The sequence below is a fragment of the Humulus lupulus genome, chromosome 1 (genome assembly GCF_963169125.1).
Source record: "Humulus lupulus chromosome 1, drHumLupu1.1, whole genome shotgun sequence".
Classification (NCBI taxonomy): domain Eukaryota; kingdom Viridiplantae; phylum Streptophyta; class Magnoliopsida; order Rosales; family Cannabaceae; genus Humulus; species Humulus lupulus.
This window is the reverse complement of record NC_084793.1, coordinates 289,541,715-289,551,095: the sequence shown is the minus strand read 5'-3', so window position 1 is coordinate 289,551,095 and position 9,381 is coordinate 289,541,715.

The following is a 9,381-nucleotide window of genomic DNA, read 5'->3' as shown; positions in this document are numbered from 1 at the left end:
CACAGCCTATCCAAGAAGATTATACGCCAAGGATATTTCTGGCCAACCATTAAAACGGATTCTTTCGAGTTCGTGAAAAAGTGCGACAAGTGCCAGAGATTCGCCACGATACCCCGAGCTCCACCTTCCGAACTAACCATGTTGACGTCCCCATGGCCTTTTGCGGTATGGGGCATCGACCTCATAGGCTCACTCCCAACTGGCAAAGGAGGAGTAAAGTATGCTGTGGTCGCGGTTGATTACTTCACAAAATGGACAGAGGCTGAACCACTAGCGACCATAACTTCAAAGAAGATCCTAGATTTCGTGGTGAAGAACATCGTATGCCGATATGGAGTGCCAAGAAAGATTGTGTCTGACAACGGAACTCAGTTTGACTGTGACTTATTTACCAACTTTTGTAACAAGAACGGTATAATCAAGAGCTTTTCGTCAGTGGCTCACCCTCAGGCGAACGGTCAGGTCGAAGCCGTTAATAAAACTCTCAAGAGTTCCTTGAAGAAAAAGTTGGAAGAAGCGAAGGGACGGTGGCCTGAGGAATTACCCCAAGTCCTTTGGGGATATAGAACTACAGCTCGGACATCAACTGGACATACCCCATTTTCTCTAGCATGCGGCTGCGAGGCAATGTTGCCCATTGAGGTCGAGATTCCAACGATTCGAACTCAGATTTACGACCAAAGTACCAATCATACTCAGCTCGAAGAAACCTTAGACTTGATCGAAGAAAAAAGAGAAGAGGCTCAGCTGAAAAATGCTGCTTACCAGCAATGGACCACGAGATATTTCAATAAGAGGGTTCGAGACCGAAAGTTCGGAGTGGGAGACCTGATTTTGAGACGAGTATTCTTAGCAACCCGAGATCCAGCAGCAGGAGTACTCGGACCAAACTGGGAAGGACATACCAGATAGAATCAGTCATCCGCCCTGGCGTATACAAACTTGCGAGATTAGATGGGAGCCTCATACCACGAGCATGGAATGGCGAACACCTTAGACCTTATTATCAATAGTATAGGAAAAGTGTTGCCTGTAACCATGATTTTCTATCCACGTTAGTTTGCTTTTGAATTTCATCAAATAAAATGTCTACTTTGTTTCACATGTAGTTTATTTTTATTTTTGCAATCTCTCTTAATTTAATAACCTATGGTCACACTCATAGGATATTAAGGGGGCATCATTGGTATACATACCTCCAGCTTAAAAAATAAAAAATATAAAAAGTATTTGGATATAACCAAATACGCGAGCTTAGATAGTTCGGACTTAACCGAGTTATCAAAAACATTAAGTATTTGGAAATAACCAAGTACGCGGGCTTAGATAGTTCAGACATTACCGAACTACCAAAAACCAAAAACGTTTGGAGTTAACCAGATGTGCAAGCATAACAGGTTTGGAACAAACCAGCCAAATTATCGATCGATGAAAAATGGGAGCCTAAACCCATCACGAAATATGTCAAGATCGAGGCTGGAACATCTTAAAGAAAAATAGTTTCGAACTCATAACCTCGGAGCTAAGATACTAAGGATGAGGAAAAGTGACTAAAAAGATAACCAAATCATTCATATTACATACCATATAAGTACTTTCGAGTTCATGGTTAAAGTAATATCCGACCTTGATAAGTAACGAGGTCGGAAGTGGATAATTCGAATAAACTATGCATGAATGCATCGAATTTCGAGCCTAAATCCAAACTATGTTTGTATGCATAAATAAACATAACCGGTTCATCAATTATAAAAATGTGCAAAATATTTCGAGCCAAGAAATGTAAAGCATGTAAAAGAATAGTTAAAGAAATTGTATCAGCCCCATGGGCATAAATTACAATAATTACAGAAGGGGACGCAGCCCCGATAACTGATCTCCCCGAGGTCAGATTCAGTGAAGAGGAGTCTCCTTGGCCTTCTCAGCATCAGTGGCACCGGACCCCTCAGGACGAATAGCATGACTATCCTCCTGAGCTTCCTCCGAAACGGTGCCCGGAGCAGCCTTTTCCTTCTCGAGCTGCTCAGCCTTCTCTTTCTCAAGCCGTTCAGCCTCTTCCTTCTCGAGCTGAGCATTCCATCGTTCAAGGAACGACGCCTCGTGGGGACCCAAAAAGCTGGTGTCCAACTCTTCGTTATAAGCCCACATCCGGTACATGGCTGAGTCAACCGCCGTTTCCTTCTTTTCTTTGAACTCGGCAGTAAGGCGGGTTTTGATATCCTCCATGAGGTCGAGGGTGACGGCCTTGTCTTCCTCGAGCTTCTTATTGGTCTCCCGAAGCTGGATGTTATCTCTCTTTTGCTCCTCGAGTTCATTTTTCAGCTTCCCAAGCTCCTTGGCCATTTCCTCACGCTCCTTAACCACTGCCTCGAGCTTAATGTTCGCCGCCTTCAGGTCATCATTCGCTCTAAGGTGGAGGTCCCTCTCCTCTTGGGCAAGGGTCCTGCTCGAATGGACCTCGTTATTCAGCTCGTAATTGAGCTGGGCAGTGAAAGCAAGAGCCTGAAAAAAGGAAGAAACCATCATTAGCCTCGAGACAGTATGAATGTAAGCAAAGGGAATATAGGATACTTACCGCGGCAGTGTGCTCGATACTCTTCTCGTACAGGACAGTGCGGTCCCGAGTACCAGTTAGACACTGCCACTGAGGAGCCTCGAAATTGCCGTAGCTCTGGCCAATCCGGGACATTACATCCGAGATCAGCGTAGACCCGTGAGGACCGGCGGCATTATCCACCACATACGAATCCATATGGGTGGAAATGGTTAGCTTCTGAGCTCGGAAAGCAGAAGGTCTTTTGACGAGCTGGGTAGAAGGCATTTGACCCACCACAGGAGGTTGGGATTCGACCACGGCAGCGATACCAGTCTGCGAGGCCGGCGCCACCACAGAGACGACGGCCTGCGAGGGTGGTATCGTCGTGGGGACGTTAGTCTGGCCAGTCGACGCAGCAGCAGAGCTCGAAGCCGGCGGGGGAGGAGGAGGCGTTTTCCTAAATCTCTTGGAGCTTTTCCCAGGCTGACTGGTTGTCAGTCCCCTTGCCCTGGGGCGCTTGCTCCTCTTGGCACCCGCATTGTCGATGAGGGCGTCGAGGTCGGAGTCCATGTTGCCTGCACAAGTCATCACAGTGAGTCAGTAAAAGAAATACAAGTTACTCCAACACTATATAGAGTGGTGAAAGAAAAAACCTAACTGGAAATTTCCCCCGAGCTCGAGCTTGGGGACCATGAAATTCCCCCGTCTTCAGAAGAGGCGGGGGGAGGGCCTTCCCTATAAGTTGGCGATAACCTCGAAAGGTCCCTATAATCATTGGTCCCATACTGCACAGCTATCCCATTCCACATCTCGTCCGTGGTATACATAGTGTCGTATTTCCCGAGCCCACTATCAAACCTATGGACACAGTCATCTACCCAACTCCATATGTAGAAGTGATATCTATCCTGTGGGCACGAGACTAGTCTATTGGGCCTGTGTTTTAATAAAGTGGGAGACCACATTCGCGAAGTAGTAAGGGTTTTACCTCCATCGGAGTCCGAACCCGAGGCTTCATCATTTGCCTCGTTCCCTGACCACGGACTTCTCGAGCGAATTGGGAGAGGTGCTTTCCTTTCCCTCCTCGGAGGAAGGATGCCTGTGGGCAGAGGCACTTCCTCCCAGCGTTCATATTTGTTACTAGACCAGTCAGAGGTCGACTGGCCCTGTCCCAACAAGCCACAAGCTCGAAGCTTGTCCTCATGTAGCAGAAATGAGAGAGACCTCCTGCCATAAGGGAGTCGGAGCAGGCTCTCTCTGTGCTCCTTCATTGTCAGGGGTGGGACGCTGAAAGTTAGCTGAAAGGCGAGATACACTTCAACTAAACATGGATTCAAGGGCTAAAAATTCGAGCTCAAAAGTAGAAAGTAACGGGAATACTTACGAATTCGCCTAAACGAACGATGTCGAGACGGGAACAGACCGTCTGTCCAGAAAAAAGCCCTCTTGAAGTCAGGAGGATGGTTTGGAAGATCTTCAAAGATTTTTGTCTCTTTGGGGTAGCTCGAAAGATAGTAGAAACCATCTCCTCCTCGAGCTCGGGAGGGATTACTCTTCAAGCAAAAGAGATATAAAATCTCTTGGGGTGAAGGACCTGTCCACCCCTGCTCGTGAAACAAGGACCTCAGGGCAGACAGCACCCTGTATGAATTGGTGTTGAGTTGGAATGGAGCCAACCCAACGAAATCGATAAAGTCCCTGAAAAAGGACTTCAGGGGCAGCAAAGCTCCTGCCTTTAGGTGTTCTTGGCTCCAGGCCGCGTATTTCACACTGGAGTCGCGGTCCCCAGGAGCGAAGCAGCTCCGTTCATGCCTTGTCGGAGCTCGACACTTCAGTGTGTCTAGCGAGCTAAGGCCATGAATGGCCAGGATGTCAGTTATCTGGTCGGAGGTGGTAACCGAGCTCTGGTAGAATTCGGCTTCAAACATCTCCCTCCTAGGTTGCGAAGACGAAGGCTCCGCCATTAGGGAAAACTGGAGTTCCCCCGGGTGGTATGCTACCGTGACTTTTAACGCGGGGTCAAGGGGAACTGGCCTAGGTCCGGGGTTCGGCTCCGGATAGATGGCTTCTCGGAGAACCCTTCTCTTCTTTTCGATGACCTCGTCTATCTGGCGACGATAGTGGGCTCGAATGTCTTCTTGCTCCCGTGCGATCTCGTATTCTTTAATCTGACGCTGGTTCCGGGCAAAGATCGATTCCGGGCTCGGAGATTTGGGCTCGTAAGGAATTGCTCGTAGTGACCCCCACCGTCTTTCCGGATTCTGTGACATCTAACGAGAAAGAAAAAATGGTGAGGGCCATGCATACAAGGATCACGAGCTCGACAGAATGAGCTCGGAGATTTAAGGACAAGAAACTAAGAATTTAGACCTTCACTAAGGGGTCAGAGCGCGTGTTCCACAGGGAAGAAAAAGAACGTGGATGATTTTTTTTGAAAATCCCGAAATTCAAGGGAAAGAAAGGTGGCAGTTAGCCAGGAAAGGGCTTTTTCGGGTTTCGTGTAATTGTCAAGAGTAAGGGTTTTTACCCGAAAACTTGGTGTACAAGAAACATAGCCTAAAATTTTCAAAACCCAGAAAGTTGAAACCACATTCAAACGTCGAAACTAGATATAAACCAGAGACGAACTTCCAGAGTGAAAATCCAGAAAGCCTAAAAACCTATCGGTTCAAACCCTCCTATCGCGTCATGCTAAGAACACATACTAACATACACAGCAAACACAGTATAAAAAGAACAACAAAAATGGCGTACTTACACAGTGATGGGGAGTGCAGCGAAATCGTCGAGTGGAGAAGAGGTTGCAGGAAAGAGCTCACTGACTCGTACAAACCAAGATTCTTTTGTTTCTTCGGCCTAGAAAACATGCAATGAGCATAAACTGTGGTAAGAGGTTTAGGGAGTGTTTTTCTTTTTTCTGGTCTGTGATGATCAAATGTGAAGAAGACGAAGAGGGGGTCTTGTATAAATAGGTGGGAAAACTGGATTAATCAGGAGCGTTGATTAAAATCCTCAACAGATCGAATGGAGGGGAGTCGATGATAAGATGGTGCCGAAAAGCTGTCAGACGAACGATCGTGGGCATGTTCCCAAGGTACTCAAGTACCTAAAGTGAGCAATACCCATCTGGCACGTGTCCGTTTTAAGAGTGTGACGGTATGGTTCCCGAAAAGAGTAGTTCAAAAGTTTCCTTCTCTTAGGATTCGAACAAATACTTTTGAGGGGGCAAAATGTTATACCCAGATTTCGAGCCATAGCAAATATGACCTCGAAAGCTGAGTTCGCATTAAATGGTCTCGTGAGGGTTAGGGTATGCTCTACGATTGTAAATTGGAGCCTGCAAAGTATGATACAGACCTCGAATGTACTGACCTCGAAATGAACTCGATCTCGAAAGATAGCTCTGAGAGCCCCTCATCTTCAGGAACAACTTCGGAGCAGGGGTCTCGAGCTAGATATGCAATCTCGAAAGCGATGTTAGCTCGGGAAATGTCAGTGGCTCGCACAATGACATGAGACCTTAGATGCTGAAGCCTTGGAGATACGCTATGATCATTTTGAATATCTACAAGTATTGTAGATATAGGATGTAATCCTCATTTATTGATGTAAATCCCCAAGAATCGTGGGATATTGTTTAGTCAGTTGTGCGTTTCCTGATCTTTGGGAAACGTTTCCTTGTATATCTGATTATTGGCATTTAAGGCCATTTATTTTTATTCACAAAAGAGTAACTACCCAAAATATGTGGGATAGTATTCTGCATCCTTCTCTATAAATAGAGAAGTCATGCACCATTGTAAAGGACCGAATTTCTGATTCTTGAGAGAAAACTCTGGAGAATTCATGCTAAAGAATGGTTCAGAGATAATCTTGAGATTAATAACAGAGACTCGTGGACTAGGCAGATTTAACTGCTGAACCACGTAAAAACCGTGTGTCTGATTCGTTTGTTTGTTTTAGCCATTGTCTTTAATTGTTTGCGTGCTCTCTTCTTTTATATGTTGACGAAAAACGGCGTCAACAATGACAATGTTATTATAGTCCACCAAATAGAATATAAATGCTAAAGATACTTAATAAAAATTTTGATCTCGAAAGTCAGGCTCGTAAGGTGTAAGCTCGAAATAAGAAATCGTCATAATCAGCTTTAATGAAAATATCAAAGACAGTCTCGCTAAGCAGTAAATTCGATAACATCAGAATTGGTGAGCTCGTAAATTACGTGGTCTCAGAAGAATTATGAGGTTATAAGCTAGGCTTGAAGCCACAATGATAATAGTTCAACACTTGAATAAATCTCCTGATTCGTTTTCTGCCATCAGACCAGATGGTTCGAGCTCGAGGATTGTAAGCTAGAAGAGGATGATCGCGACAACGTTACTTATTAAAAACATAGGCGAACCGAGGTATCGAACTCGTGATGGGTGAACGGTCTCGAAGGCGTGAGAGTCTAGTGTCCAAGCTCGTAAGTTGTCTGTGAACATGTTTATTGTTATAAAATCTCTATGTTTAAGGGATCAGATGTAATATGTTATTAAATCCTAAATATCATGAGATTTATACGCATACATGATAACCATACACGTTTATTTTCATTTATTTAATTGATTTGTATCATAACTCCCCGAAATCCGATGGGAGATATTCGGTAAACCACTTTATAAATAGAGTGGAACAATTCATTTGTAAAGAGAGAGAATTTTGTATTGGGGAAGACTCTGTAAAATTGCTTCCAGAAAGCTTTGAGAGAATTCCATAAAGTGAATAACACAGACTCGTGGATTAGGCAGATTTTAACTGCTGAACCACGTAAAAAATCGTGTCTTTTATCGTTTGTATCCTCTGGTATTTTGTTTAATTTCTCTTCATATCTAAGTTGACGAAAAATGGCGTCAACAATTATGATACAAAAGCCAACTTCTAAAACTAGCAAGTATGAATAATGTCACTGATCAATAACATATTTGCACATTTAGAAAGTTATCATACAAGGTAAACAATAATCATGTCCAGAAATCCTATTAATCAAATCTAAATGAAGTAAACGGTCTTTATGTATAAAAGAACTTAATAATAGGAAGCAAAAAATCTTTAAAACTTGGCTTTATAGAATTAAGCTACTCAAGTTCCATTTGTTCTTAAGCTCAAACAATCAATAAATCAAAATCTGGGATACTGCCATTGCCTTCACAATAATGTAATAAGACAATTGAAAAAATTTTATTTGACAAAAACATAAATAATACCTATAAAGTTCGTCGTCAAATATATTTTAAATGATAATGCCAAAATTGGAAAATGTCACGGTTTTTTTTATAAAAAAAAAAAAAGAAGAGAGAATTCAAGTCGAAATCTCTAATCTATTTCTAATTTTTCTACATTTTTTATTCTATTTTATTTAATTTATGATTATTAAATAATTAAAAATAAATAAAATATCTAAAATCATCAATAACGACAATGCGTCTTCCATAGCTTTTTTTTTAATATTTATTAATAACTAATTTTCTAATAATTACTATAATAAATCAACCATATATAAATTCACATCTATCTTGAAGATTTTCCAATTCATGATAATTTTTTTATTGTTTCATTTTTCAAATTCAAAATATCTTAATCTATTTATAAATAACTAATTTTTTTAATAATTATAATAATAAATAATCCTATATAATTGACAATTATTTCAAAATTTTCCATTTGTATTTATCTTTTTTATTGTTTTGACATTTCAAATTTAAAATAAAAATATATTTATTTATATTTAAATAAAATATTTAGGAATAACTACTTTTTTTTAATAATTATAATAATAAATAAATCATATATAAATTGACATTTATCTTCAAGATTTATTGTTTTGATATTTCAAATTTAAAATCAAAATATCTTAACAATTAACAATATCAACATGTATACATGTGATATTAATTTGATTAAGAACATTATTAATTAAATTAATAAAAATATTTATTTAAAAATGAATTATTGTGCAAAATGTCATGATTTATAAATTTTATGCCCTAAAAATATAAAAATCTTAAAAAATTTATATAATAAACAAAAAAACAATGCAAAGTGTATAAAATAATACTAATATTAAATAAAAGCACACCTACAACAAATCATTTGAATTTTATTTTTGATAATTTAATTATTCATAATTTCTCAAAAACCTGCAGGAGGCTCGTTATATAATGAACATTATCATGTAAACAAAATCACGATCAAGACGCCCTTACGTATCCATATAATGGGCATGTTGTACAGGTAAGGTGAAAATGAATCATTACAAAAAACTACACGAAGCACAGCTATGTTTTCTAGTATTTATATAAAGGAGAGTCTCAAAGAGATTACGTGACACTCTAAAATTGCTCTCAATCAGTTCATCTATTTTCCTATTTTTTCTCTTTTTTTTATTCAACTTTTTCTAAAAAAGATTTTTTTTATTTTAGTTTTTTTTAATATATAATAATAGTAATAAACTCTATTTTATTTTATTTTCTAAATATCTATCTCTATATACTAATAAATTAATTACTATTAAATCTATTTTATTTTATTTAAACTACAACACAATTATATAAAAGAAAATATATTATGATCTACTCTATTTTAGTCAAATATTATTTTTGAAAAGTCAATACTAAGTCTTCGTTCGATAAATTTTTAATAATTTATTTTACATGTTTTAAAAATAAAGGGTCCAAATAAGTAATTGACCAAAATAGATGTGATTCAAATAATCTATCTATATATTTTTAACGTTTTGACAAAACATGGAGTTCAAAAGTTAATTTTTTAAAATAAATGGTCCAAACGAGTAATCAACGAAA